The sequence below is a fragment of the Periplaneta americana genome, chromosome 15 (assembly GCF_040183065.1).
Source record: "Periplaneta americana isolate PAMFEO1 chromosome 15, P.americana_PAMFEO1_priV1, whole genome shotgun sequence".
NCBI lineage: Eukaryota > Metazoa > Arthropoda > Insecta > Blattodea > Blattidae > Periplaneta > Periplaneta americana.
In genome coordinates, this window is record NC_091131.1 from 4,391,968 (window position 1) to 4,405,650 (window position 13,683).

Sequence of the window (13,683 nt, forward strand, 5' to 3'; positions counted from 1 at the left end):
TAAATCATATTTTGACAAGTACTAGTTAAACATGGCGGTTGACATTACAGCTGTTCAAACAGAAGTTATGAAAATATTTTTCTCTCTCTTCAGAGAATGTTTCAACATGACTGGTAATGTAACTTTTAAAAGATACTTCAGAATGTTAAATACATTAATGTTAATAAAGAGGAAGGTAATTTTTAAAAGTCAACTGATTATGATATTGGCTGCTTATTTTGATGCTGAGCTATTACACAGGGTGAATGGTAATCTCTGCACCAAAATTTAAGAGGTGATTCTACATGTTAAATATAGCAAAACTTTTATTATACTGTTCCTTCGATGAAGCACTGTTAAGCAGGAAAAAATAGTCTTTGCCCAATGTTTGCAGCGCTCTATTGTGGTAATGGCCCAAGAGAAATCACTGATTGCTACACAAGCAGGTAGGTAAAAATAATCTGAACGGTTTAATGTATTGAATATTTTTTTGCAAATTAAACAGTTTAGCCATGAATTTAAATTGAATAATAGCGAAAATCGTTTAATAGTACATTATGCAACGAGCCTATAATGAAGGTAATTAAGAAGCGAGTAGGGATATTTATGAAACGAGCGCAAGCGAGTTTCATAATTTTCATACGAGCTTCTTAATTACCATTATAGGCGAGTTTCATACGACTTTTTATGCTCGACCATATTTCTAACTTGAAATTATTAATTTTCTTTGTATCTGACATTGACCAATGTCCCGTATGTTGTGAGATGTTGGCAGACGCGAAAGTATTGATTTTTTCCGAGGAACAGATGTTCCTTGCTAGGCCATAAGAACCTACAGAGATAACATTGAAATTAAATTAGACATTGAAAAACGAGATGACAAATTGAATTTATTTGAATATTATTTACAATTAACGCTAATTATTATAGTAACAGAACATAACCTTCTGCGACAGTATTGGATTTCCAGCCTCCGTGACTTTTCGCTAATTCTCTTTTGATTGCATATCCGAGAATAATCGATACTTGCGGTTTTATAACGGTAGAAAGCTGACCTGTCATTGGCTGAACAGTTGTAGCCTGAGTCGTCATTGGCTGAAAGACCTGACCTTTAATGAATAGGTGTACTTTAATGACATGCATTATAGGTCTGCTACCAGGTGTATAATTACTACATTTCGGCATGGTCGAGCATAAATAAATATTACAACGCAACCCATGTCGCGTGGTACCGACTGGGTACAGCAGAGGGGAAGGGGGAGGTAATGAGTGCAGTCCGCGCTTGCTTAGAGTTATTGCAGTACCCGTGATGTGATGTCGAACGCTTCACAACGGTTTCCTCTAAAACGGTGACTGTTAGAGAAAAAACTTATTTCGATTTTTCAAATGTCTCTTCATGATCTATTACCAGTTTCATTTTGGTGCAGAAGTTACCATCCACTCTGTATATTATACTAAATATTCAGAAACTATGGGGCTTGAACGCGGCATGGTAACTGGGAATGACGATTTACATACTGTCCATGATAATTAATAATTTGTAACTCGACGTAGCCTATATTTTCCTTAAAATTTTGCAATAAATTGAAATCAGACTTGAATATCCAACAAAAAAAGGTCACTTACTTCAATTCAGCATCTATTACTTAGGCCTACTTTGCATTCTATGCTACTGGCTCTTTTCAACTAACTACAGCCGATGTCAGTATTGTTTCAAAATGAACTGTGAGTAAATATAGATCATCAAAAAAATTTAAGCAGTAATTGCTTCTTTGAAACAACATTACACAGAACTTCCACATGAACTTGAAGCAGAAAAGGTAGAGAATTTTATGCAATACGGAATTTTCCTGGGTTTTGGATACAGTTGCCTACACTCACATCCCTATATTGCCACCTGGTGCCCACAATGCTGAGATTTTTCGAAACAGAAAGTCATGTTTAGCATTTTAACTGTTTCACCTTACTCTATAATAAAATTATTATTCAAAACAAGTCACCTACAACTTTCATTTGTCAGCTTTTTGTTTATGGATCACGACCTACTATAACAGGATGCGATTTTATAAGTTACATGTTTAATGACTTACTCTACAATACAGAATCTAAAGTACAATTTCAGTCCATCAAAAAATTGTCTTACATGTGCAAAATCATTACCAACCGCTGCTGAGTAGTTCAAATAGTGTTAAGAAATGTTACAGTTAAGTAATGGTTGTTTTAATTAAGGAAACGTTGAAAATAAATAGATTTAATTTTAACATTACTTAGTTACTTACTTACAAATGGCTTTTAAGGAACTCGGAGGTTCACTGCCGCTCTCACATAAGCCCGCCATGGGTCCCTATCCTGTGCAAAATTAATCCACTCTCTATCATCATATCCCACCTCCCTCAAATCCATTTTAATATTATCCTCCCATCTACGTCTCGGCCTCCCCGAAGGTCTTTTTCCCTCCGGCCTCCCAATTAACACTCTACACGCATTCATGGATTCGCCCATACGTGCTACATGCCCTGCCCATCTCAAACATCTTAAAGCCAAGTTAAACATTACTTGGAGAAACTGGCCACAAGATTTACAAATTACGACGAACTTTCGAGAACACACTGCCTAGCCTACCGCCTATTTGGATAGTACGGGAACACTGCTGAATATATCTTTAGGAAAAAGAAAGAGCTTAAATTTGGAGGGAAAGTTTTGTACGTGTCTTAACAACCCATCAAAGACGAAGGCGTTGGCCGCGCCTTCTACTATGTATGACATCTAACAGTCCAGGTTCTTATCCTCACATGTGTGTGGGGTCGGAATTCTTGTGTTCGCTTTTGCTCGGAATTCAAGCCTGGAGATGTGACTCAACTGCTGTCGTTTGGATGTAAACTGGCCCCTGTGTGCTATACAAAGCAGCGACACTCATTAATAACGGGCTGCGTGCTGACAGGTGCAGGGGCAGGCTGTCATTGTTGCCACTTACTTGACGAGGGCTGTACAAAGTCAAGCGTGCGAGAGCCAGGAAACAAGAAAGAAAACAAACGGGGAAATGATTGAAGGAAGAGAGGGGGAAATTAGTAAAAAAAGGAACAAAAAGAAATAAGCAAAAAAAAAGTGCAACGAAGGTGACACATGCTTTCTCATGGTACGTTTTTCGAGCTTAGCAACAATGTCATGTTCGGAATTATGTTACTGTATATACTTCATTTTCTTACATTATTATTTGAATAGATCCAAAAATGACTTACTTACTACTTACTTACTTACTTCCTGGCTTTTAAGGAACCCGGAGGTTCATCGCCGCCCTCACATAAGCCCGCCATTGGTCCCTATCCTGAGCAAGATTAATCCAGTCTCTATTATCATATCCCACCTCCCTCAAATCCATTTTAATATTATTTTCCCATCTACGTCTCGGCCTTCCCAAAGGTCTTTTTCCCTTCGACCTCCCAACTAACACTTTATATGCATTTCTGGATTCGCCCATACGTGCTACATGCCCTGCCCATCTCAAACCTCTGGATTTAATGTTCCTAATTATGTCAGGTGAAGAATACAATGCGTGCAGTTCTGTGTTGTGTAACTTTCTCCATTCTCCTGTAACTTCATCCCTCTTAGCCCTAAATATTTTCCTAAGCACTTTATTCTCAAACACCCTTAACCTATGTTCCTGTTTCAAAGTGAGAGTCCAAGTTTCACAACCATAAAGAACAACCGGTAATATAACTCTTTTACAAATTCTAACTTTCAGATTTTTTGACAGCAGACTAGATAATAAAAGCTTCTGAACCGAATAATAACAGGCATTTCCGATATTTATTCTGTGTTCAATTTCCTCCCGAGTGTCATGATCCAAAAATGACAAGGCGGAAAAAATCAAGGCTCTGTGCAATATTTGAGGCGTAGGGTAAAGGTTGGTAAATTGTGATAATTCTTCTTGAGAATTTATTACAATTTTACTGAGCGAGAGGAAGATCGATTTTTTTTTTTGTGTCAACGTATTAAGGGAACGTTCTTGGACAAGTTGCTGCACAAAACCGGTCCTTCTCTCGCTCAGTAAAATTGTAATAAATTCTCAAAAAGAACTATCACAATATTACTCGTATCACAATTTACCAGCCTTTACCCTGTACAAGGGATAGAGTGTAGAGGGACACAGGGGATAGAATTGAAAATCTACGTATTCCTCAAGGACAGATCACATCACAATATTAGACGCAGGAAACAGAGGACCGATGTAGGAAATTTTTCGTTTTTAAGTAGACCATGACAGACTGGAACCAGCTGCCTGCAGTCGCTTTTGAGGGCTCTCTGCTAACAATTAATAGATTGAAAAATGACTTAGATGTGTTGTTATTATTTATTATTATTACTATTATTATTATTATTACTATTATTATTATTTATTACTATTATTATTATTTATTACTATTATTATTACTATTATTATTATTATTATTTATTATTGCTATTATTATTTATTAGTATTATTATTATTACTATTATTACTGTTGTTATTATTTATTATTATTATTACTATTATTATTATTTATTACCATTATTATTATTACTATTATTATTATTTATTATTACTATTATAATTATTATTTATTATTATTACTATTATTATTATATTAGGGGAGAGTCGGGTAGTATCGGACATCGGGTAATATCGGACAGTGAGTTTCTTTCATCTACCACACGATGATAGTACCTGATTGACGTGGTTACGTTTCTGTGATGTCGCATAGAGAAACGTAACCATGTCATTCAAGTACTACCATATGGTTGTAGATGAAAGAAACGCACTGTCCGATATTACCCGATGTCCGATACTACCCGACTCTCCCCTACTATTATTATTATTATTATTTATTACTATTATTATTAGTATTATTATTACTATTATTATTAATATTTATTATTATTACTATTATTATTATTTATTACTATTATTATTACTATTATTATTATTTATTATTATTATTGCTATTATTATTTATTAGTATTATTATTATTATTACTATTATTATTGTTGTTATTATTTATTATTATTATTACTATTATTATTATTTATTATTATTATTATTATTATTACTATTATTATTATTTATTATTACTATTACAATCATTATTTATTATTATTACTATTATTATTATTATTATTATTATTATTATTATTAGGGGAGAGTCGGGTAGTATAGGACATCGGGTAATATCGGACAGTGAGTTTCTTTCATCTACCACATGATGATAGTACCTGATTGACGTGGTTACGTTTCTGTGATGTCGCATAGAGAAACGTAACCATGTCATTCAAGTACTACCATATGGTTGTAGATGAAAGAAACGCACTGTCCGATATTACCCGATGTCCGATACTACCCGACTCTCCCCTACTATTATTATTATTATTATTTATTACTATTATTATTAGTATTATTATTATTACTATTATTATTAATATTTATTATTATTATTATTACTATTATTATTATTATTATTATTTATTACTATTATTATTATTTATTACTATTATTATTATTTATTATTATTATTGCTATTATTATTTATTAGTATTATTATTATTACTATTATTATTGTTGTTATTATTTATTATTATTATTACTATTATTATTATTTATTACTATTATTATTACTATTATTATTATTTATTATTACTATTATTATTATTATTTATTATTATTATTATTATTATTATTATTATTATTATTTATTATTATCATTATTATTGTTATTATTATTATTATTATTATTACTAGGGGAGAGTCGGGTAGTATCGGACATCGGGTAATATCGGACAGTGAGTTTCTTTCATCTACCACACGATGATAGTACCTGATTGACGTGGTTACGTTTCTGTGATGTCGCATAGAGAAACGTAACCATGTCATTCAAGTACTACCATATGGTTGTAGATGAAAGAAACGCACTGTCCGATATTACCCGATGTCCGATACTACCCGACTCTCCCCTACTATTATTATTATTTATTACTATTATTATTAGTATTATTATTACTATTATTATTAATATTTATTATTATTATTATTATTATTATTATTATTATTATTATTATTATTATTATTATAAAAATTCATATTGGCAATGTTTTATATCTACCACTCTTCAATAAAGTTAAGCATAGATTTTGAAACGTAGCCTACATTAATATACAGTAAGTCAAGTCCTCCCCTTCGCTACCGCATTCCTTCGTTGTTGAAGTAGATTCAATAGGTCCAGCTACTCCTGGATCAGAAGATTCACACGACTGTATGGCGTTGCTCCCCAATCAAATTTAGCACTGCCTAGGAAGTTCATATGAATGGCAACATTTCTCTACACGCTTTTGACCAGTTCTTAAAGTAAGAATATCATTATTCATGTGTTACGCAGTTTTTATTTATTTCACAACGATCATTTTACTCAAAACAATCGATTTATGCATCTGAGTGGGGAAGAAATAAAACTTTAATTTCAAGACACCATAATTCCTGGAAGGGATTCATACCTGTAGATTCTCAATAAGCGCCTATTTCAGCCCTTAAATCGCAACGCACGCATAGAATTTCGCTCTCATGGAGTTCTACCGTGGCATGATTCATAACAGATGAACGGATGCTGAATGTACAGCATTAATATTTAGGAATGACTGCATTTCAGTTTGGCAATTGAAAAATCCCCAGATCTCTCCCTAAAATATCCGACCTGACCCCCCCCCCCCACCCAAAAAAAAGTCGCCAATCCCAAACATGAAGTTTAGACGCTATATGTTTATCAAATACCCTGGATTTAGCGACTTTTTGTCTAAATTGGCAACACTGGCTGTGAATGTGTTAAGGTATACGTCTCTAGAAATGTACGATTTATTTTTAAAATTTGGTAAATAGTGTTTTCGCCTCATCTGGAAGCTCATTTCTTCTAGTTTTCAAAAATATATAACTTGTATTACCCATTACCTCTATAATTTCGTAATTATTTGAGGATTTATAATATAAGCGCAGTATACTTTCTACACCTTACGCCATCTTCAGTGTCTGTTTTGTCCTATTTCACATTTTCCGACTTTTTTATCCTTCTGTCGGGCAAAAAGTAGACTCCCAATTGGGAAAAAAACTACATTAAAGTACAAAATTAAAGAACAGACATGTTTTAAACTATTTTTTTTTTAATTTACCCATATACATATATTTTTTTTTTCTAAAGTGCCTTGAATATTTCAAGATAAACAAATAATTTTAGTATGTAACATTCTCCATGGGTAAGGGATAATTTTGGCGAAAGCAATTTTACCCTAGGCCAATTTCTAATGAACTTAGGTCGGTCCAAAATTTTATTAATCTTTAAATTTTTTTTTCTTTCGCCCCCAAATTCGATTTTCAAGTTTGAATTATATAAATTGCCTAGATTACTTCCAAGAATTATGTCTCCAAAGTTTGAAAGACGTTACCGAAAAATGTGGATTTTTATCCTAAGAGTTGATGTATACCTCAATAATTAAAGCGATCGGTCCCTAGATATAACGAAGACGGGGAATCACGAGCCACACAACATTGTTATAATATTTTCTTCAACCAATAATAATTATTTTTATTTACAAAATGATTGGCTTGCATCAGTCCATGTGGAGCTAAAAGTATTCCGACAATTTCTTCGTCAGGGCTTGTTTCTAATCAATATTGTTATAGCAAAACAAACATGACATTGGCTTTGTTTTGGAGTCTGTATTGACACAGCCGTCAAAGGTTAGGACTTCCTTTTGATAAGTTGATGAATACTGAGAACTCTGAGTAAGCAACACATCTGCAGCTGTTGAGAACAAGGCAACATCTGCTAAGATGGAAATTTTACAAGAAAAATACAGAGGAAAACTTTGGTTGTACTCACATGTGCTGAACTTCCAGGCTTCCTCTGCTTCTTCCTCGTTCTCTTGCAATCTGAGGACCAAAACTTCGTTACTGCCTCCTCGTAACACCTCTGAAAGGAAAAAGAGACACACATCTCTCATTTTACGCGTGTATACAGTCTACAATCGGCGAAAGACACCTGGAGTATTGTATTGTATTGTATTGTATTTATTAACATTCCATGGTATTCATACATTGCTTCACAGCTAGAATATGGAACAAGTCAAAAAACTTAATACTATTATAAAGTATTAATTTATACTCACAGTCTAGATGAAATATATACAGACGAGATTTACAATATAGTCTACTAGTACAACACAAAGTTTTAGTATCAATTTCATGAAGTGTTATTGAATGTCATGAATTCACCTACAGAATAGAAGGCGTGAGAAATTAGGTACTTCTTTAATTTGGCCCTAAATAATATTATGTTTTGAGTTTCATTTTTTTTATATCCATAGGGAGGCTATTAAAATTTTTTACTGCCATATAATGCACTCCTTTTTTTTGATAGCATGATAGACTTGCCGATGGTGTATGAAAGTCATTTTTTGACGTGTATTTATGCTATGAACTGTTGAATTAGTTACAAAGTTTTCACGATTACATACAGGAAGACTATTAATGAAAAGATATACTGACAAGCCATGGGCATTATTTGTAGTTTTTTTTTTAAATAGTCCTACACGATTCCCTAGATTTGGCACCTACTATTATTCTAATTACTCTTTTTTGGAATAGGAATATACTGTTACTATCTGTGGAATTTCCCCAGAATATTATTCCAAAACTCATTACCGAGTGGAAGTATGCAAAGTATATTGTTTTTAAGGTATTGATATTTACTATCTTTTGCATAGATCTAATAGCAAAACATGCTGAATTTAGTTTGGGGATAATGAGTGGTTTGGAATAAACTGATAGGAGTCCTAAAGAAAATTGGTGTGGATTGGAAAGAGAAGAGGTTGTTCAGTAATCTTTATATGAAACAACGAGTCAAAGTCAGGATAGGAAAAGAAATGTCAGAAAGAAGTGAAACAGGAGAGGAGTACGACAAGGATATGTATGTACTTGGAGGATTTAGTGAAGAACTATTTTTAGAACATGGGAGAAGTGATAGTAATAGAAGAAAAATAAAGTGCATAAGATCTGCTGATGATATGGCGTTGTTAGCAGAAGAGGAGATGATACTAAGGGACATGCTACTGGAGCTAAATGACAGCTGTGAGCAGTATGGGATGAAGATAAATGCCAACAAGGCGAAGGCAATGGTCATAGAAAGAAAAATAAAGAAGGTAAACTTGCGAATTCGAAATGAGGCAGTAGAGCAAGTGGACAGCTTCAAATAACATACTTGGGGTGTACTGTAAGCAGTAACATGAGCTGCTGGCAGGAAGTCAAAAGGAAGATAGCAGTGGCAAAGAAAGCTTTTAATAGAAAAAGGGAGCACTTTCTGTGGACTTCTGGAGAAAGAACTAAGGAACAGATTAGTGAAGTGCTTGGTGTGGAGTGTAGCATTGTATGGGACAGAAACATGGACATTACGGCGGAGTGAAGAGAAGCTACTAGAATCACTTGAAATGTGGATATAGAGAAGGATGGAGCGTGTAAAATGGACAGACAGGATAAGAAATGAAGCTGTGTTCGAAAGAGTGGGTGAAGAAAGAATTATGCTGAAACTGATCAGGAAGAGGAAAAGGAATTGGCTGGGTCACTGGCTGGGAAGAAACTGCCTACGAAGGATGCACTGGAAGGAATGGTGAACGGGAGAAGAGATTAGGGCAGAAGAAGATATCAGATGATAGACAACATTAAGATATACGGTATATATGCGGAGACTAAGAGGAAGGCAGAAAATAGGAAAGACTGGATAATGCTGGGTTTGCAGTGAAAGACATGCATAACACTATGAATATATATATATATATATATATATATATATATATATATATATATGGATACCTATATTAAGAAACAGAAATCAGCATTCTGAGTTTACAGAAGAAGCTAAGGTGATCAAAATGGGACACAAGAAGAAAGACACCGGAAAATTGTAGTAATCATGTCCTTAATAAGGATCATGGAAAGGCATTGAATCGCACAATATTATAAATCCTACAAGATGTATGGCTTCTATCAGCGAATTACTATGAAGGTGAAGTTGAGGAAGGGTCACGGCGAAATGCGTTTCATCGTAAGTGGTTATCAAAATATGAGTGTGACTGGTTTGTGTATTCTAAGTGAAAGGAGTTCTTTACAAAATATATGTTTTTTGTCTCTATTTCTCACACAGTTCAGGGTCGATATACAACAAAACCCGTCAATAGATACAAGGATTTCCACAACATAACATATAAAGACTACAAAAAAAGTAAGTAATATAGGAAATCTGCTGAGAGAGCCAAGAATTTCATAGATATGAAGGAGAGCAGGACTGTAGGCATCACAGAACAAAATTAATACTGCAGCTCATAATCATACAGAGGCCCAACGTGGGAAACTTGCCTCAGTTGTGACCACCACCACGGTACTAGATACCACCTGGTACTTCAAGGAAAATGTCAAACAGGGGTGTGTACTGAGGCCGGCGATAAAGTTATAGGCCTGCAACAATATTGTAAAGTACACGTCTTTTGGTACGTACAATGAGCTCATAGATACCTATTGTGAAAAATTAAGCTGCGAATTTGTCGAACAAGTTGTAAGTTAACCGCAACTGCAGAAGAAACTGCAGAAATTAATGATATCTACCAACGTTACATAGGAGCCAGGCTTGTGGGCACTATTGAAATTAAATCCTAGTTACGCGGGAGTTCCTCAGTCTCACTTCCCATAATGAAGTTAAAAAAAAAAAATAATATCCTATGCTTATAACAACATTGTATCAGTCCTGCCCCGACAAGGCCCGGAAAAAATCCTGTAAGTTGTCAATATAAGGTTATTACGTAGTCGATAACTCAGACAATAGGTTTCTATACAAAATGTCTTAGACATTACCGTAATACAATAAGTAAATTTGTAAAGCCGTCAATCACAGAATCTGTACGATTAATTATAATATCAGGTTAATATTAAATCAGAAAAGCCTTAAATTACAATTCATTCAATTTACAAAAAATCAACTTGAGAATAAAACCAATTCCGAAGATCGCCAAAAGGCAATAACTTTAAGTATACACATATCCATCATATTCAGTTATCAAAAAGATCCTATAATTACACGGTAAGTAAATCATTAAAAGAATAAATTACATTTTAACTTAATCATCCATATCTTCATTTTGAAAGTCAATCCCTCACACAGTCAATTAGACAGTAAGTCAATCATACACATCGTCAATTAGACAATAAGTCAATCATTCACATCGTCAATTAGACAATAAGTCAATCATTCACATCGACAATTAGACAATAAGTCAATCATTCACATCGTCAATTAGACAATAAGTCAATCATTCACATAGTCAATTAGACAATAAGTCAATCATTCACATCGTCAATTAGACAGTAAGTCAATCATTCACATAGTCAATTAGACAGTAAGTCAATCATTCACATAGTCAATTAGACAATACGTCAATCATTCACATAGTCAATTAGACAATACGTCAATCATTCACATAGTCAACTAGACAATAAGTCAATCATTCACATCGTCAATTAGACAATACGTCAATCATTCACATAGTCAATTAGACAATACGTCAATCATTCACATAGTCAACTAGACAATAAGTCAATCATTCACATCGTCAATTAGACAATACGTCAATCATTCACATCGTCAACTAGACAATAAGTCAATCATTCACATCGTCAATTAGACAATAAGTTAATCATTCACATCGATAATTAGCCTTTTTGCTATTAAAGATCGCCAATTAGTAATTCGATCATTAAGGTCAATTAGAGAGCAATTGAATCATTAAGGTGGTGAATAGCATAAGAAGTTAATAATAAAGAATGTTGTTTACACAGGAATGCAGTGAATATAGCCTAATTATTTTAAATTAGACAAGAAGTAACATACTGTGAAACGTACTAAAATTAAAAGCCAGGAAGTGAATCTATTTGATACGTAGCAAATTCGACAGATTGTGAATACTTAAATATTCGGATTTGATTAGAGTCAGTCTGAAAGTCAGAGAGATAAATTTGTCTGTCACAAAGTATACGTGTAAGCCAGTCAACCACTCCTGTCGACACGAATCTGTAGTCAATGAAATGCCGGCCGAACGTACAGAATTACGTGAATACGTGCCAGCACGGCTTGGATGGGACACTAAACTTCCTGCAAAGAGAGATGAAAGACCTCGTGCACAACATTTCCTGGACGCGTAGTGCAGAAGCCGCCACTGCCCCTACATGATGCAACAGCCGCGGGCAAGGCAGGCGAGATGCGACCTTGAGACTGACTGGATTCTGGGCGACATCGCGAACGATGGGATCCCTTCCGGTTTCATACAACACGCTACGAAGCTAATCTGAACGCGCACACAATAAATTAGCAACGGATTCTTATGCAAGTCCATCTAACAATGCGGAACAAGTTGCTGTCGTTATAACAGCGATTCAACTGTTTAGTATTAATTAATGTGATGCACACAGTTCGTTACTAGGGAAGATGTGCATAGCAACGGATTCTTATGCAAGTCCATCTAACAATGCGGAACAAGTTGCTGTCGTTATAACAGCGATTCAACTGTTTAGTATTAATTAATGTGATGCACACAGTTCGTTACTAGGGAAGATGTGCATAGCAACGGATTCTTATGCAAGTCCATCTAACAATGCGGAACAAGTTGCTGTCGTTATAACAGCGATTCAACTCTTTAGTATTAATTAATGTGATGCACACAGTTCGTTACTAGGGAAGATGTGCATAGCAACGGATTCTTATGCAAGTCCATCTAACAATGCGGAACAAGTTGCTGTCGTTATAACAGCGATTCAACTCTTTAGTATTAATTAATGTGATGCACACAGTTCGTTACTAGGGAAGATGTGCATAGCAACGGATTCTTATGTAAGTCCATCTAACAATGCGGAACAAGTTGCTGTCGTTAAAACAGCGATTCAACTCTTTAGTATTAATTAATGTGATGCACACAGTTCGTTACTAGGGAAGATGTGCATAGCAACGGATTCTTATGCAAGTCCATCTAACAATGCGGAACAAGTTGCTGTCGTTACAACAGCGATTCAACTGTTTAGTATTAATTAATGTGATGCACACCGTTTGTTACTAGGGAAAATGTGCATAGCAACGGATTCATATGCGAAATGTGGATTTTTACTGAAGTCCATCTTGAAGAATTGTTTCGAAAGAGAGAGCATTTAAATTAGAGAGAATGTGGAGAACAAGAACGTCGTCACAGAAGTGCGTGGCGTAATGTAATATTGAAATCAGTGGAGGAACGCCCGCTCAGGGGAGGAGAACCGGCCAGTTGATTACAAGGGTGCGGCCTGGATAGGAAGCCGTGCTTTCATTTCTTTTTTCGTAGACTTGAACAAGGCCCCACCCCGGAAGCGACATGATTGAACTTATAAAAATCAACTCCAATCTGCACAGCACGGAGGTCAGAAGTAAGAGCAAGTCAAGAGCTTTTCGAATGAACTTTTTCCGATGTTAGCAAAATGTATGTAATTAAATTTGTTCACACTGCCATTGGGTATAAGCTCGGTGGCAGTGGTTACCAGAAATTATTATGATAAGCAAATCAATTATTATACCCTTTTTATCCGTACAATCTTATTTAAATGAACTATATTAACCTAAAAT

At 34.7% G+C, this 13,683-nt stretch overlaps 1 long non-coding RNA gene across 1 annotated transcript in view; it reads right to left on the reverse strand.

Moving 5' to 3' along the window:
• Positions 1–7,881: 7,881 nt before the first annotated feature.
• LOC138715607 (uncharacterized) overlaps positions 7,882–13,683 on the reverse strand; it is a 54,367-nt gene continuing 48,565 nt past the window's right edge. Inside the window, exon 3 of the long non-coding RNA XR_011336509.1 lies at positions 7,882–7,968. This is a non-coding gene — a long non-coding RNA (uncharacterized lncRNA). The remainder of the gene's footprint in view (positions 7,969–13,683) is intronic.